Source organism: Gorilla gorilla, chromosome 9 (genome assembly GCF_029281585.2).
Source record: "Gorilla gorilla gorilla isolate KB3781 chromosome 9, NHGRI_mGorGor1-v2.1_pri, whole genome shotgun sequence".
Lineage (NCBI taxonomy): Eukaryota > Metazoa > Chordata > Mammalia > Primates > Hominidae > Gorilla > Gorilla gorilla.
The window spans coordinates 19,404,485-19,422,224 of NC_073233.2; the positions used below are offsets into that span (position 1 = coordinate 19,404,485).

Sequence of the window (17,740 nt, forward strand, 5' to 3'; positions counted from 1 at the left end):
TTACAGCTTGTGAAAAGTTGGGAATCCAAATTCCTGATTTCTCTCTTTAATTTCTGCCTGCAAGCCAGCCAACGCTTTCTAAACTCATCTCTTAACTTTAATTCCTTGTCAAATGCAGCCAATGGCAACATATTATCTAAACTCTTCCCCTAGACTAGGGGTCAGAAAATAGCCAACAGTCCAAATCCAGAGTGCTACCTGTTTTTGTAAATAAAGTTTTGTTTGAACACAACCATGTTCATTTGTTTACATATTGTCTATGGCTGTTTTCATGCTACAATGGTAGAATTGAGTAGTTGCAAAGGAGTCTGTCCAATAAAGCTGAAAATATTCATTATCTGGCTTTTTATGGAAAAGTTGGCTGGCCTCTGTGTTAAATGTATAAACTCAGTTGGCTCATGGTCTGCTTTCCAAGTTATCGCCAGCCGTACTTCATTAAATTTTTTGCCACTGCATATCATGGATTTCTATCTATCCAGCCTAACTGGTAAGCTAATGCCACATCTCTTAGATTTTTTTAAACTATTGCAATATTTCACTCCTGCTGTTAGTCAGGATAATTGACAGCAGCTGCTACAATCAAAATCTCAGGGGTTTTGATCTCCAGGTAACCGGATGACAGTTTGTTTACTGCTCATGCAAAGTCAGAAGTCAGGTGGGCAACCATCCTCCATCTTGTAGCTGTAGTGTCTTGGAAGATGTGACCTCCAAGGTCACTGTAGCAAGTTAAGAGGGTGATGGAGGAAAAATATAATTCTCAACTGCCTTTCTTTTTATTGGCCAGAACTAGTTGTAAGGCCCAGATCTAAATAGAAGAGGGACTGGGAAATTTAGAAGAGAACTTGAATGTTTGATGAGTTCTAGTCAGTCTCCGAAACATTGATCATTTACCTCCAAACAAGATGGGATCTTAACTCATTCCTGTAAGAGCCTCTTGGAGGATCCACATAGGATGGCCTTCCACAGCTCTTCCAGAGGGCCTGGAGGTCTTTCTTCATATGCAGCTAAAGCAGGGAGTTTCTTTTCACTTGAGAGCTGCTAGTGCAGAAGAAAAATAATTGAATGAAAGAATAAGGGTGTGAATGAAGAAAGCAGGTTGGTGAAGAAAAGACCTGTGAGAAGGAAAGGGATACTTGAAGTCAAGAAAGGTAGCCATTGGGAGGCCTAGGCGGGCAGATCATCTGAGGTCAGGAGTTCGAGACCAGCCTGGCCAACATGGTGAAACCCTGTCTCTACTGTAAATATGAAAATTCACCAGGTGTGGTGGCAGGCGCCTGTAATCCCAGCTACTCGGGAGGCTGAGGCAGGAGAATCACTTGAACCGGGGAGGCGGAGGTTGCAGTGAACCGAGATCACGCCATCACACTCCAGCCTGGGGGACAAGAGCGAGACTTCGTCTAAAAAAAAAGAAGAAGAAGAAGGGTAGAGGAGGGTAGCCAAATGAGACCAAAGGTCTGCAGAAGCCTGTGAACTACCCTGCTTTTCAGAGCACAGGCACCATTTAAATCCAAGCTATCATTATGACTACAAAGCTATTTACTTATTTTAATACAGTATTATTTAATACAGTGAATCAAGCATTTTATGACTTGAAGTAACTTCAGAAATAAAGGTTGGCTTTCCCTGTCATTGAAGACAGGTTCAGAGTTCATTTCTGCTTAACAGATCAAGGTAGTAAATTACATTTTCTATCAGAAAGAAATGTTTAGAGAGCTCTAGGAGGAGGGCTGGGTCTTTGGCCTGAGCAACAGGAATTTGGGCTCAGTGCCCAGATCTCTCTCTCTCTCTCTTTCTTTCTTTTTTTTCTTTTTTCTTTTTTACCCTGTTCATGACCCTTAGAAGTCACAGAAACCTTCCTGGAACCTCAGTTTCTCTCTTTGAAACAATCACCACTTGCCTCCCTTGGCAAGTTGTATGATTAATAATGACACAGTGTTAGCAAAGTTTCTTTGAGGTCTTTGGATGAAAGACAACCTATAAACTTTGCTGAAGATTTACTGTTTTATTAAAGGAATAGCTGCATATAGTACTCCACTAATAAATGCTGACAAAGGTAAACATTCTTCACTCATCCTAGCAAGAGCAGGTTATTCATCTATTGCAAGTACAATGAGGGAGGGTGTGTTCCAAGGTCATAAAAATTTCTATTAATATTGTCCAGAAACATATTTTGGATCTATATCTACATTGTCACCTGGAGTTGAACTAATGGAGTCAGTCATCTAGACTTACATAATATTGAATAATGAACAAAACAAGCATGTGGCTTAGCTTTGTCCCTTGACTTGGGTATGTAAAGAGTAACATGGATTGCTACTCAAAAAATTAAAACCAGAATTCTGGTAAAACAAGAAAAAGCTTCAAGATGAATATGGAGTCTTGTACCAGGATTGACTTTGCAGAGTATCCTGACAAATTAGACAGGAAGACATATGTTGGCCACATAGGAAGGTTCTGGAGAGATTTCAGATCTGCCATTAGTTACTAATATCCAGGTTTCTCATCAACTTAGTGAATTTACAGAGGCTTGAAAGCACCCACATCTGTGGTACCTGGGAATTGTAGGTAAATTCTCTGGTTATGTGGAAAAAGCTAAGGAATATGAGTCTAGGAAACTGTTAACTCTGTCATTAACTGTGCAATCTTGAACAAACTATTTTCGGGGCCTCAGATACCTTATCTGTAAAATGAAAGCATTGAACTAACAATAAAACTAACTATTTACTGAGCATATACTACGTACTAAGCTCTTTGTTATATACTATATGTACTTTATCTTATTTAATTCTCTGAGGTAGGTTATATTACTTTCATTTAACAGATGAAACTGCGGCTCAGAGAGTTTGCAAAGTATTTTACGCATAGTCATTTATTTGATAAATATTTGCTAAGCATCTTCTATATATCTTATGTCAAGAGGTAAGGGTAGACATTTAGCTCTCATCCTCAGTGAACTCACAATAGGAGTCATCACTAGAAGATGGAAGCCTGAGTATGTGAGCTTAGCAGGTCTAAGCTCTTATCCTTTTCATTGTACTGGATCAGAATACAAACACGCTGATGTTTCTTCCATCTAAATGAACAAGTGGCTTCTCTCAATCCCACTTTGCCCATCAGCTTCCACCCCATTTAGATGCTTCTCATTGCAGCACTCCTATAATGAGTTGTCTGTACTGCTTGTCTCCAATGCCTGTCCTCCTATTTTCTCTTAAACTCAGCCCACTCAGGCTTTTGCCCCAACCAGGCACCCAAGTCTTATCATGGACATCAATGATCTTCACATGCTAAATCTAATGGGCAGCTCCCACTCCTCATCTTACTTGAGTATCAGTGGCATTTGACACAGTTGATCCCCCTTCTCCTTGCTATATTTTCTCTTCACTTGGCTTCTAGGACTTCCCCTTTCTCTTAGTTTCTTTCCTATCTCCTTGGCTGCTCTTTATCAGTTTTATTTGCTGGTGTTTCCTCCTCTCACAGATTCTGAGTGTTGTAATATTCCAGGACTCAGACCTTGGCGCTCTTCTTTGTCTACACTTACTCCCCTGGTGATAACACACAGTTTAGAACTCTTTAATACCATCTTTATGCAGATGACTCCCAAACTTGTATCTTTGGCCCAAACCTCTCTCTCAGATTTCAAATGTAAGAAACCACTGCCACTTGCCATCTCCACTTGAACATAATAGACACCCAGCATCAGCATGTTCAAATGTGAACCCGCGATCTTTTCTCTGAAACCTGTTCTGCTTGCAGCCTTCTCCATCTCAGATGATTGCAACTTTACCTTCTAGTTCCTCAAACCCAAATCCTTGCATCATTCTTCACTGCTCTCTTGCTTACATACTCCATAGCCAATCCATTAGGAAACCCATTTGGCTTTATCTTCAAAATGTATTTAAAGACTGATCAATTCTCACCACTCCCTCTGCTATCACCCTGGTCCAAGCCATTATTAACTCTTAGCTGGGCATCTACCCTGTGCTGGGCTCTGTGCCAGAGGCCAGGAATGTAGATAAACAGGACACAGTCCCTGCCCACAGAGAGTACACAGTCTAGTGAGAAGACAGATATAAAACTTGATAATCATGATGCATTATGATAAGTGCTGTGGTAGAGTCGTGGAAGTTTAGAAGAGGGTATGTCATCTTTATATCCCTTTCAGCTCAGATGTTAAAGCTGCTCGCCTTAGTCCTATATCTTTAAACTAAGCTGACCCACAATGTACTAGACACCTTAAAGCTAATTTAAAAAGTCGTGGGTTCCATTCACAAATACTGGACCCATTCATTTACAATACTTCAGTACCTGTCTTTCTACTTTTATTTTTGCCTTCTCTTCCTTATGTCATGCTCATCCGTAAACTTAGAGGTACAACTCAGAATTCTCCAGCATTGACGTTCAGTGTGTGTTTCCCAGTATGTGGCCTGCATTCACCCTTCTTCTCCTGGCAACTTTTAACAAATTGCCCACTGGACCCGCTGCAGCCCCAGGGACTCAGACCCAGTGGCCTGACTGGTGCTCAGTCTGTGGAAGATGACAATAACAATATACCCTGATGATATCTCAAATTCCCATGGAATCAACCAGATTGGTACTTAATTAAGAACAACTGGCCTTGGCACCCTCAGTATGAGAAATATCTAGGTATCCATCTGTTCCATTTGATTTTCACTGCTTCCCCTTAATCCAAGCTCTCTCCTTTCCTTCATTCTCTCCCCTGACAATTAATTTATACATGGTTTTCCATACACATCTTTTTAAAGTACTGCCTCAGCTACATCATTCTTCAGGCAAAAGTCTTCCGGGGTTCTTTATTGCCTACCAAATAAAATCCAAATTCATTACCAATCAAAGCCCTCCATACTTGGACTCAAACTTTCCCCATCTTATCTCCCAGCATACTTGTATATAGCCATGACCTATCTACTCATGGAGCCCATAACCTGCACACGCTTTCCCATCTTCTGCTTGTGCTCTCTCCACTGCCAGGCATGGTCTTCTCCCCTTCATTCACTGAGACAATATCTTCAAGGCCCAAGCTAACTTTCTCCTCCATCTTGCCCACTGTGGCCCACAAATCTCTGCCTACTCTGAAGTTATAGCCCTTTGGTCTATATTCACTAGCAATGAATCATGTCCGTCCCTCTTCATAACATCTATTGCAATGCAGTCCTTATTGTTTTATTTGTCTACTCTTATACTGCTGTTGATCCTTTTGTCAGCTATGTCTTCTCCCTTGGGCTATGTCATGAACCTGTGCAATGGGAAAGCACAGACTTTGGAGTGAGATATGGGTTTTATGCCAGCTGTCTTATTGATTAGATATGTGACTTTGAGCAAGCCACTTATCATGCAGTCTCAGCTTCCTCATCTATAAAATGGGGATAATAACTGTCTCATAAGACTGTCGTGAAAATTAGATAAGACAGCATGTGTGAAATTGCTTAAGGGTGCATGGTACATAGTGTTTTTTCCCTTTTTGTGTCCCGCGTGGAGCTTTATACATAGCATGGCTTGAAAATCTATTGATTTAATTTTGAAACAATATGTCTATAATTACCTTGAATTATGAACAATTAGAGAACACCCATTTCTGCCATACACATTCGTGCCACAAAACACCTGGAAATAATGGGTACATTGCATCCTTTTAAATGCATAACTGGATTTGCAAAAGGAAAAGAAAAAAGGAAGGAAATGCTCCATGTCCATAAATGGAGTGTGAGCTGACATAAGGAGTTGCAAGGAGTATCTGATACTTCGGCTGTCCTTGAGGGCAAGGTTGTCCATTTGGGGTTTCATTGCTCATTCAGGAACAAGACATCAAACTGAGAAGCCTGCATAAGCCAATACCTTTTAAAGGCACATTTGGGGAAATTCTGCTTAGCTGTAAAGGGCTCTGGGTAGGAAAAAACGTTTTCCTTCTGAGAAATCATAGCAAGCATCCAATTGTAACTAAAGGATTATACCCACAGCAGGTATTATACCATAAGGGTTTGAGGTTAAAAAATTTTTTGGGGGGACAGGGTCTCACTCTATTGCCCAGGCTGGAGTGCAGTGGCATGATCAATGCTCACTGCAACCTCCTCCTCCTGGGCTCAAGCAATCCTCCTACCTCAGCCTCCCGAATAGCTGGGACTACAAGCATGTGCCACCATGCCTGGCTAATTTTTGCATTTTTTCTAGAGACAGGGCTTTGCCATGTTGCCCAGGCTGGTGTTGAGTTCCTGGACTCAAGTGATCTGCCCACCTTGGCCTCCCAAGGTGTTGGGATTACAGGAGTGAGCCACCACACCCAGCGAGGTTCTAATTTATACTACTTGAGTGTGGGGGAGGTCATCCCCAATAATTCAACATAAGAAACAACTTGAGCTGATAACAAGGGTGGCAGAAGCAAATGCAAAAACCTTTTTGAAGAGATACTCTTAACCCAAGCTGCACAGAAATTCCATAAACCTCACCGAACATCAACCCGCATATGAAACACATAGAAACAATCTCACAGGAAACAGCAGACATAAAAAACAAGCAAAGCAGCAACCACAAAAGCAGCAGAATTACACCCCCAAGTTAGCAATATTTACTGCAGTGGCTGGACCCAGGTCCGTCTTCAAGGAGCATTCAATCAGACTGGGAAACAATTCATTAACGGTCTAAGGCAATACAGACAAAACCCAATTTAAGAATGGCCTGGGTTCCACAAGGAAATTAGAATATGCTGTTCAGCAATCAGCATGTCATTTTCCTTAGAAAACAATGTTTTACCCAGTAGATCACAAAAGCTTTTGGAATTCACAAGTCAGAACCTGTTGAGGACACCGAGGCACAGTTTCCAGCACAAATTTGTGCTCCATAATCACTGGCTAAATGAATTCATAAATGAATGAATGAGGTAGCTAAATCTGACCCAGGTTCCAGTACTGCAGAACACGAGGCCAAGGAGTGAAGAGGAAGGAGGAGAAACAAATATTATTGTATTTCCAAGGCACAAGCCCAGCTGTCTGGAAAGCTTGTAAATAGATACAGTTTGCATCAGACACTCTTCCACCTGCCCACTGTAGATACTGGAGATTATCTCACTGATCCTAAACCCAGGAATCACTGAGGCTGTCTACACCTAAATGCCCCCTGCTCGGAATGCCCATCTTCTCAGTGCTGGGATCTTAGCTCCATGTTTTTGGAAAGCAGATAGAGTGAGGATCAGGGTAAGATGCAAGATTTGAACAGCCATTTACCCCTCAGAGATGTCTGCAACTCTAACAGATGCTTGTTTCCCCAAATGAATCTCTAATTCATGTGACAAAGTGAAATAAGTGTATTCCAGCTATGTGGTCATGATGGACTAGGACTGAAAACCTTTGCCCAGGCTCACCTTCCTGAGGTCCATCCTTGGGGTCTTCATTCATTCACTCATTCCTTCAGCAAAGTTTATGGACTGCCTACTTTTGTTTCAGGCTCTGTCTACCTACTTCTGTTTCAAGCCCTGGAGAGGCAGGAGTGAACAAGACACTATAGCCATGCTCCCATGGAGTTTTCATTCTAGGCAAGTGGACAAATAATAATAAAAGAAAACACATGGACAGGATATATACAGAGTGACACATGCTACTTAAAAGAACAACAAAACAGGGAGAAGTGAGAGGCAGCAGCCTTCCCTTCCTCTCATTAAAAAAAAAAATCAAAGCATGGATTCCTTTTTATTGCTCCTCCCGTGTTTTTTTTTTTGTTTGTTTGTTTGTTTGTTTTAGATGGAGTTTCGCTCTTGTTGCCCAGGCTGGAGTGCAATGGTGCGATCTTGGCTCGTTGCAACCTCTGCCTGGGTTCAAGCGATTCTGCTGCCTCAGCCTCCGGAGTAGCTGGGATTACAGGTGCGTACCACAACACCCGGCTAATTTTTTGTATTTTTAGTAGAGATAGGGTTTCACCATGTTGGCCAGGCTGGTCTCAAACTCCTGACCTCAGGTGATCCACCCACCTCAGCCTCGAAAAGTGCTGGCGTTACAGGCTTGAGCCACCGCGCCCAGCTGCTCCTCCCATGTTTTTGTCTTCCCTACCACCTCTGATGAACCCACAGTTTTTTTTTTTTTTTTTTTTTTGGTTGTTTGTTTGTTTGAAGCTTCTGTTTTTTTTTGAGCTTCCTCTCTTGCTGGCTGAGTCTCTCGACTCAGTGGGGAAAGGAGTGAGCATATGGAGGTGTCGAAATATTTGTAGAAATGTCTTAACCTGCAATGATAACTGCCATCACACTATCTGATTCCTTCCTTAGTGGTTCACTCACACACACTCCAGCAAAGTTGTTTCTCTATGTGAGCTTTAAGGCTCTGCTTATCAGTGGACTCATCTTTGCCTCCCTATTAATTTCAGCATAGAAAAGGAAGTTTTCCCACATGTAACCTTTGGAAACAAAGGCAGAGCTTGAGCAGTGATCGAGGCAATGATTAAGCAGTCAGAAATAAAACGTGAGCTTGCATTCACCTCTGCCGGTGGCGGCCTGAGCTTCTTCCTGTAGACTGTTGACAAAGAAACTTGAGAAGGCAAAAAAAGCCTTTTCAATAGCAAGAGGACGCTGTGAAGTGCAGGGAGGACCATATTATGTTGATGATGGATGAGTGGATCCCTCTCCACTGAGTGTGCCAGGCTGGAGCCCATCCATTAGAGAGAGCTTAATCTGCCCAGAGATCTCAGCAGCTCCGGCTGCTGAAAGAGAAGCCTCCTCTTCCTGCCTCCTCAGAGGGCTGTTCTCCTGAAGAAGCTACCTGGCATCTGTGTAGTGTTCAGAAACTGCAGGAGTGATTGCTTCTCCGCCTCTCTGGCTGGCAGCCCTTGGGGTGCGAAGCATGAATCCAACCTGGAGCTATCTTGCTGCAAGCTTCCCTGTTGTCCTGGTCACAGCAGTCCACAGTTGTTCTCAAAATCGTGGAAGAAAAAGTCTTTTATACTTGAAAACTCATAGTGAGGAGAGCTTAAACTTTCTCCCCGTGCAGAAAAGAAAAAAATGGATCCTATTTTTAAATGGGTTTCCTCATAGAATCTTTTGATGTGTTAATTCCAGGTCTTGGTCTACAGCTTGAAAATAAAAATACCAACAAATCAGTGTCCCTTGTGAAGGACTTCTCTCCATCTCTGCCATACCTCTGTCAGTCCCTGTCTCTGTCTCTGTTCTCTCTCACGTCTCCTCCCCACCCACCCTGTGTTTTGTTTTGCTTGTTTTGTTTTGAGACAGGGTCTCTGTCACCCAGGTGTTGTGCATTGGCTCTGTCACAGCTCACTGCAGCCTCAACTTCCTGGGCTGAAGTGATCCTCCTGCCTCAGCCTCCCAAGTAGCTGGGACTACAGGTGTGTGCCACCACACTCAGCTAATTTCTTCTATTTATTATTATTATTTTTTTGTAAAGACGGGGGTCTCACTATGTTGCCTAAGCTGGTTTCAAACTCCTGGGCTCAAGCAATCCTCCCATCTTGGCCTCCCAAAGCGCTGGAACTACAGGCCTGAGCCACTGTGCCTGGCCTCCTCTCTGTGTTGAACTCACTGTATTTCTGCCCATTCGATTCCATGTATTGTCCCCCTCCTCTCTGCTCCCCCCATCCCTGCCCACACTTTCAACATCTCCCACTAGTGCCATCAGCCTCCTAACAAGCATTCATCTCTGTGCTTTTATATGTGTTTTTTTTTAAAGTCTATCCTCCTCACTGTCTTGGCTTATTATTATGTTGGTCAGCAGCTCCTTATTACCCACAGTACAGGGTCCAAACATCTTAACATGACATAAGCAACACCTATCTACTCATTTCTTTCTGCTTCCTGCACATACTCTTCTCACAGCTGAGGCATTCTATTTAAAGGATCTCAAACGCTGAAGTGCAGTCTCCAGTTGTTGCACATGCTATGTCCTTTGCTCTTCTTTCTAGGTGAGCTCCCATTCAACCTTCAAGGCCCAGATTAGAAACTCTGGAACTTTGAGAAACACATTAGGCTTCTGATTGTGTTGCTATTGTAATATTGTATTGCTTATCTATTTCAACATAATGAATTGCATAAAAATTTAGTGGCTTAAAACAACAAACATTTATTAGCTCACAGTTTCTGTAGTCAGGAATCTGGGAGTGGTTTAGCTGGTGGTTCTGGCTTACAGTATCCCATGAGGTTGTAAGTGGAATAACAGCAGGAACTGCAGTCATCCAAAGGCTTGACTGGTACTAGAGGATCCACTTCTAAGCTCACTAATGTGGCTTAGCAAGAGACCTCAGTTCCTTGCTTGGCTGTTGACTGGAAGCCTCAGTTCCTTACCAATTGGGACTTTTCTCATGACAGGGCAGTCATCTTCCCCAGAGAGAGTGACCCAAGAGAGAGAGGCAGGAACCACCATGCCTTTCATGACCTAGATTTGGAAGTGCCATGTCGTCACTTTTACCATATTCGATTGGTCCAACAAACAATGGGGTAGGAGACCACACAGTGTGAATACCAGGAGGCCAGGATCATCACTCAAAATTCATAAGACCCAGGCTCAAATTTTGGTTCCACCACTTACTTGCTGGCTGACCATAGGTAAGTTATTTAACCTCTCTGAGCCCTGATTTCCACATCTGTAAAATCTGAATGATAGGATTGACCTGACGGGGTTGACGTTGAACCCAAAAAGGTGATTTACATTAAGCACTTGGCATGTAGTGAGCATTTAATAAACGTTAGCAATTATTATGTTGATAACAGTTCACAGACTCCCTGGGCCAGTAGCCCCAGGGGTACTCCCATACAGTCCTGTAATGCTCTTATCTTACATTACTCTCCACCTGGGTACTCACTCTTAGATTCAGAAGGGTTTAGACCTTCAAATATAGGGCCTCTATGTCCATGTCTTTCATGAACTGTTTTTCTTTGCACAATCTCAGGCTTCTCTAACAATATTAAGCTTCAATCCCATTCCTTCAGATCCCAAAGATGTGAATGAGATTGTATTTGCATCCTTAAATTAAAACTCCAAGTTTAGCTTGTTTGTTAACTCCATCCCACATGCGGTCATCTGCTTCAGACCTTGGGGCCTCATCCCCATTGGAATTGTTTTTGTGTCATTTTCATTCATTTGTCAGCTGTGAGTGGTTGCTCCTTGTTAGGGCCTAGGCTCGGTGCCAGCGATGCCAAGATAAAGAAGATAGGAACATAGCCCTTTAGAACCTTAGTGTTGTTTCATATCATCATTTTTCTATTTTCTCTGGATGTCTTTCTTCTCAATCTTGCTTGAAATGCAGTTTTATTACTAACAACCACCAATTCTTGAGCACTAGCTTCATGTCAGAGTATGTTCATGTCATCCCTCTGCCATTCCTGCAAAGTGGGTATTACCGTTCTCCCCATCCTTTCTCCATCTTGGAAACAGAAGGCTCCTCATTTATTACAGAGGTTTCTGACTCTGGATCTTGAGCCCTTTCCAAAATGACAAGTTGCCAATGTAAATATTTTTTAAATTTAGTTTTATCCCTAGAATGTGATCACCCTACTGCAGATTGGCACATCACTCGCAGTAATGGTCCCTGGTCCCTGGGAGACATGCACGCCAGTCTGCAGGTGTTTGTCCAAAGGGTGACAGGGCCCCTTCAGATCTTTGGTTTCCACAGTAACTATGCAGCCAGCCATTCACTCCTGGCTCCAGTCCACTTTCCAACAGAGAAGAAATGAGCATATTAATTGAAACCCTAACCCCTTCAGTTTTCTACTTAGGACTTCGAAGTTACCAGAAAGTCCGCCCAGATCTCATTTGCCTGAATAATTCTTTCGCAGGTTGGTCCCCACCCCCACCCATGTCCACTCCCGCCTTCCTTTGCTCTACTCTGTGCTCTGGGAGCCTGGCCCCTCTGAAGCATCACCACAGCTTTTTTGCCCTCTGGTTCCCTTTGGGTTCAGACAAACGGAGGTACTGGCTAGAGATCAAAGGGCAGCAGGAGAAGGAGACTGAAATATTTCTTCTTTCCTGATTCCTCTCTACTTCCGCACCATGTTTCTGGCAATAGTTGTGTCCCTGGTGGCCATAGCTCCTGCCAGGGTGGGTAGGAGGGAGGTATCTCCTCTGAGTCTCTAGCTCTTACTTGGCCCAGAAACAATCTTTCTTCCCCTTGTCCTTTCATGCCTAGGGGTGCTAATGCCTTCCAGATGATGCAAATTATGCCCTATACTAGGCTATTGTCTCAGTTCCATGAAATTGCAAAATACATTATTGACTGTCATGGTTTTCTCAACACTACTTCTGATCAAGGAATATGTTTCACAGCAAAATAAGTGAGGCAATGGGTCTTACCTACACCCATGGGATCTGCTATCTTAATCTTGTAAGAAGCAGTGGGCCAGATAGAATGGTGGAATGGAACAGCCTTCTGAAGACCTATTCGTGGCACCAGCTGAGAGACAACACTGTGAAAATTTAGGGTGCTGTTTTACAGGATGCAGTATATACTTTGAATCAGCATATGATATATGTTACTGTTGTACCCATAGACAAAATACAGAGGTCCAAGTATCAAGGGGTAAAAGCAGAAATGGCTCCTCTCACTTATTGACCTAATAACATACTTATAGAACTTTGTTCTGATGTCTTGGTGGTCTGAGTACCCAAAGGAAGAATGCTTCCACCAGAGGACACAACCCATTCAATTGAAACATTATGGGCTCCTCAGGCCACTAAATTAAAAGGCAAAGAAGGAAGTTATTCTACCTGCTGGGGTGGTTAGTTTTGATTACCAAGGAGAAATTGGATTGCTGCCATACAAAGAGGGCATGGAGGACTGTCTGGAACCCAGGGGATGCTTAGGGATGCCTATTAGTACCTCCAGGTCCAATAGTAATACTTAATGGAAAAATAGGCAGAACCTGAAAGACCCCAACCCTTTAGAAGTGAAAGCAATGATCATTCTGCCAGGTAAAGAACCCACATCAGCTGATGTCCTGGCAGAGGACAAAGGAAGGAAATGTGGAAAGAGTAGTGGAGGAAAGAAGTTATAAATATCAACTTTGCTGGTGATCAGTTAAAGAAACAAGGACTGTTAAAAACTATGCATGGTTTTTTCCTTACATGTTATTTACACATGTATTATTACACACATACTCATGTCTTCTCTCTATTTCTTCCTCCTTATGATTTATAATTTATTTACGTACTGGTGGTGGTTAACTTAACTTTAACATATAGTCTTTAGTAGAGTGAAACACCAAAAGCCAAATGAAGAAAGTATGGAGGAAGATGGGAATGGTCAACTGTGTTAAAAGTGCTTTCTTCATTTCCACACCTGCTAAGGGGCTCAGGAATCCCCTTACCTGGGAAGCTCCTTTGACATCCTTTGACCAGCAATTTTACTAGCCAGCAAAAGCTACCATTGACTGAGGACTTTCTTAAGTACTTCACAGGCATACTATCATTCAGCAGAACACTCTTTAATTTATCTGTGGGATAGGAATTGTGACTCCAATTTGCACATTCAAGAGCTGAGGTTTACAATATTGAAGACGCACACTCAAGTTTACTATCTGTGGAGCAATTTGATCTAAACCAGGTCTGTATGAGCCAATGTCCTGTTTTTCATTGCCTCATACTTGATTTGTTTCCTATTTTTCACTAAGGTAAACACTACTGATACAAACATCTTATACAAAATTAAAATTTAGCCTCTAGATCACAGAATGTTCACATAGGACTGTAACTAAATGATCAGGCGAGACTGATACTCACGTCACCCAGAGACAGATACTGTGACTGTCATCTGGAAATGAACACAATTACTTTTGGGATTTTGTGTCTTTTTGTCTTTTTTTCTCCGGGAGAGGTAAGAGTACATTTGTACAAAGGCTAGTTGCATGTTATTAGGCAGAGACGTAAAACCACATTGTTGTATGGAAGTTCAAGTGTGTATAGAAGGGTGTATATGAGTGATGAGGGGCCAAAGGGGTGGACTGGACCAGATGGTCAGTTATGATTTCTCAGCTGCAAGCCCATCCTTCTATGCTCTGTGTTTTGATGCTGGGGCTAGGACTCTATAATCACATCACTCCTTTACCAGCTCGTTCTGTGAATAGGCGCACTAAAGGAAAGGTAGATGGGAGGAAGAGGAAGAAGGGACTTACTTCTTCCAATTTTGGCATGCTGCTCCTGTCAGCATCCTCTAAGCAATAGTTTGTCTCCCTGGTAGTGGTAATTGGTTCCAAGGCAGTTTACAATAGGGAAGCAGGCTGCCATCATAGCAAGCAAGTGAGAGAGAAACAGAGGGTGAGGAAGATGGAAGCCAGATTCATTTGCAATCTAATCTCAGAATTGACACCCCATCACTTTTGTTATATTCTACTCCATGCACAAGATGATTATATGATGGCATGACTACCAGGAGGCAGAGATTATTGGGAGCTGTCGTAGAGATCTTCTACCATGTGATGTTAAGTCGGTGTCCCTGACGAATCAATGCATTCTGTTAGATTCTGTTCATATGTTGGTTGGTTTCTGTTTCTGTTTCTTTACTGGATTCGTATATGGTAGTCTGTTGGTGTTTGCTCCCTTTACCCTGCTTTGTAAATACAGTCAAGTCACCACATAACGATGTTTCAGTCAACGACAGACCACATATTCAACAGCGGTCCCATAAGATTATAATACCATTTTTTCTATGTTTTTGTATGCTTAGATACACAAATACTTTCCATTGTGTTACATCTACCCTACCTGCAGTATTCAATACAGTAACATGCAGTACAGCTTTCCAGCCTAGCAGCAATAGGCTATACCATATGGTCTAGGTGTGTAGTAGGCTATACCATCTAGGTTTGTGTAAGTACACTATATGATGTTTGCACAACAATGATGAAGTTGCCTAATGAAGCATTTCTCAGAACATATCCCTGTCATTAAGGCACACATGACTGTAATTCCTCCATTAAGAACTTTAAAATTTGAAATGACTGGGATGAATTATTTTAGCTCCTTGGCTGCAGACTGATGACTGAGTGGATAAACTCAGTGGGCTGGTACTGATCTGGGGGTTGCATGGATCCTCTGTACTTGGAAGCAGAAGACCAAGGCTAGTTTAGCTTTGCCACTCAGTCGTTCTATGCCCTTGGATGATTCACTTAACCATTTTAAACCCTAGGGTCCTCATCTGGAAACTGGGGAAAATAAAGCCTCACTTTCAGGGTTATGGTGAAGATTAAGTGAAAATTCAAGTGCCTGGAAGAGTGTCGAGCACACAGTTAGCTCTCAAGAAATGGTTGCTATTATTGGTAGAAAATGTATCCTAATGTTCAATCAACCTAATTAAAAATGTCTACTTTGTCTGGGCACGGTGGCTCACGCCTGTAATCCCAGCACTTTGAGAGGCCAAGGCAGGTGGATCGCCTGAGGTCAGGAGTTCGAGACCAGCCTGGCCAACATGGTGAAACCCCGTCACTACTAAAAATACAAAAATTAGCTGGGCGTGGCAGCAGGTGCCTGTAATCTCAGCTACTCAAGACGCTGAGGCAGGAGAATCGCTTGAACTCGGGAGGTGGAGGTTGCAGTGAGCCAAGATCGCACTACTGCACTCCAGCCTGGGTGACAAAGTGAGACTCTGTCAATAAATAAATACAATTCTAAAACAAAGAGAATCTTATCTCTCTCCCCCTCTCTCTCCATATGTATCATAACTAACAGATTTATTCCAATAATTCTCATTAAAATTTTTCTTTTGAGATGGTGTCACTCTGCTACCCAGGCTAGAGTGCAGTGGTATGAACATAGTTCACTACAGCCTCAACCTCCTGACCTCAAGAGATCCTCTTGGCTCAGCCTCCCATGTAGCTGGGACCACAGGTGTGCACCATCACACCTGGCTAATTTTAAAAAATTTTTTGTAGAGATGAGGTTTCACTGTATTGCCCAGGCTGGTCTCGAACTCCTTACCTCAAGCAATCCTCCCTCCTTAGCCTCCCAAAGTGCTGGGATTACAGGCATGAGGCACTGCATCTGGCCTAAAATAAATAAATAAATAAATAAATAAATAAACAAACAAACAGTGATTGATTTAGTAAACATTATCTTTTTCTCTGGAAAACTGAGTTACATGGATTTCACAAGGTTACCAACTTTCAATGTATGGCTAAAATTGGTGGTAGATTAATTTATGGACATGCTAGTAACAAAACAGAATTTAATAATCTGTTTCATCCTCTAAGTATTTCTGACATTTTGTTGTTGTTGCTCATTAACCACTGGCTACAAATAACCACAAACTCCCTAGTTAAGATGATGTCAGGACTCTCAGACTAGGGAAAAAAGCCACATTCTTGTTGTAAATGAAAATTTAACGGAGAATAAGATATTTGAAAGAGAAAATCATTGTTTTGAGAAAGGAACAAAGAAGCCAGACAAGATATAAACTTTACCAAATGTTCAAAAAAATTCATTTAATATCGGGCTTTATAATTCATGAAGTTTCTTTTCTTTTGGCTGCCAACTTATCTAATTACAATTCTAGATTGACAGCAAAAATATTTAATATTCTCTGAGGAAATACCCAACTCAGGTGAGACAAGGACAGAGCAATGAAATGGAAGAAAACTGTGAGAAACCAGGGAGACTGTATTAGTCCATTTTCACACTGCTATAAAGGACTACCTGAGGGCCAGGCATGTTGGCTCACGCCTGTAATCCCAGTACTTTGGGAGGCCGAGGCGGGTGGACCAGCTGAGATCAGGAGTTGGAGACAAGCCTGGCCAACCTGGTGAAACCCCGTCTCTACTAAAAATACAAAAATTGGCTGGGCATGGTGGCGGGCACCTGTAATCCCAGCTACTCGGGAGGCTGAGGCAGGAGGATCACTTGAACTCGGGAGGCGGCAGTTGCACTGAGCCGAGATCACGCCATTGCACTCCAGCCTGGGAAAGAGAGTGAGACTCCGTCTCAAAAAAAAAAAAAAAAAAAAAAGAACTACCGGAGACGGGGTAGTTTATAAAGAAAGGAGGTTTAATTAACTCACAGTTCCGCATGGCTGGGGAGGCCTCAGGAAACTGCAGACGGTGAGAGGGAAGCAAGCAGTTTCTTCACAATGCAGCAGGAGAGAGAGAGAGTGAGGTAGGAAGTGCCACACTTTTAAGCCGTCAGATCTCGTGAGAACTCACTCATCATCACGAGAACAGCATGGGGCAAACCGCACCACGATTGAGTCACCTCCCACCAGGTCCCTCCCTAACATGTGGGGATTATAATTCAAGATAAGATTCGGGTAGGGACGCAGAGCCAAACCATATCAGAGACAATCCAGGAGGGCCATGAGGTCGGCTCAGCCCTGATGTACTCTGGAAATCCTGGAATCAATGTGCCCATAGAGGGATGTGTGACAGGGAGTAGGGAGCCTAGAGGGTCATGGTATGACCTGGAGGCAATGAGATCAAATTCCTGGTCCTGCTAAGCCCCCAAACCATAAGAGTTTACATGCTTTCAGGTCTTTCTGGACTGTGCTTTTTAACGTCTCAAAACCTTTTTACATACATCACCTCATTTGAGCCTGATACAGACTAGTGAGCTAGGTGAGGGCTGGTTCTTCTCCATCTAGGTGAGGAAAGTGACAATCGGGAAGAGAAAGGACAAAACCACTGCATGTTAATGGAAATAAATGACAAAGAGAAACAAAACAAAGGCAAGGACTCCATGGTGATGAAAGAAAGGCACATTGCCCAGGAAGGGAATTGGAGGCCATGGCCCCACTTCTGCTCCTGACCCCAACCAGGAGA

The 17,740-nt window shown here is 42.7% G+C and overlaps 1 long non-coding RNA gene across 2 annotated transcripts in view; it reads right to left on the reverse strand.

Annotated features, from left to right (window-relative positions):
- The window catches only part of LOC115933487 (uncharacterized), a 57,468-nt gene extending 40,359 nt beyond the window's left edge, over positions 1–17,109 (reverse strand). Inside the window, exons 1-3 of one of the 2 annotated variants that reach the window (XR_010135432.1) lie at positions 16,987–17,109; positions 15,912–15,979; positions 14,420–14,541 (exon numbers count right to left, since the gene is read on the reverse strand). This is a non-coding gene — a long non-coding RNA (uncharacterized lncRNA). Of the gene's footprint in view, positions 1–14,419; positions 14,542–15,911; positions 15,980–16,986 lie in introns of those variants that run through there. The other variant, XR_008669856.2, reaches the window with a different exon arrangement.
- Positions 17,110–17,740: the final 631 nt, after the last annotated feature.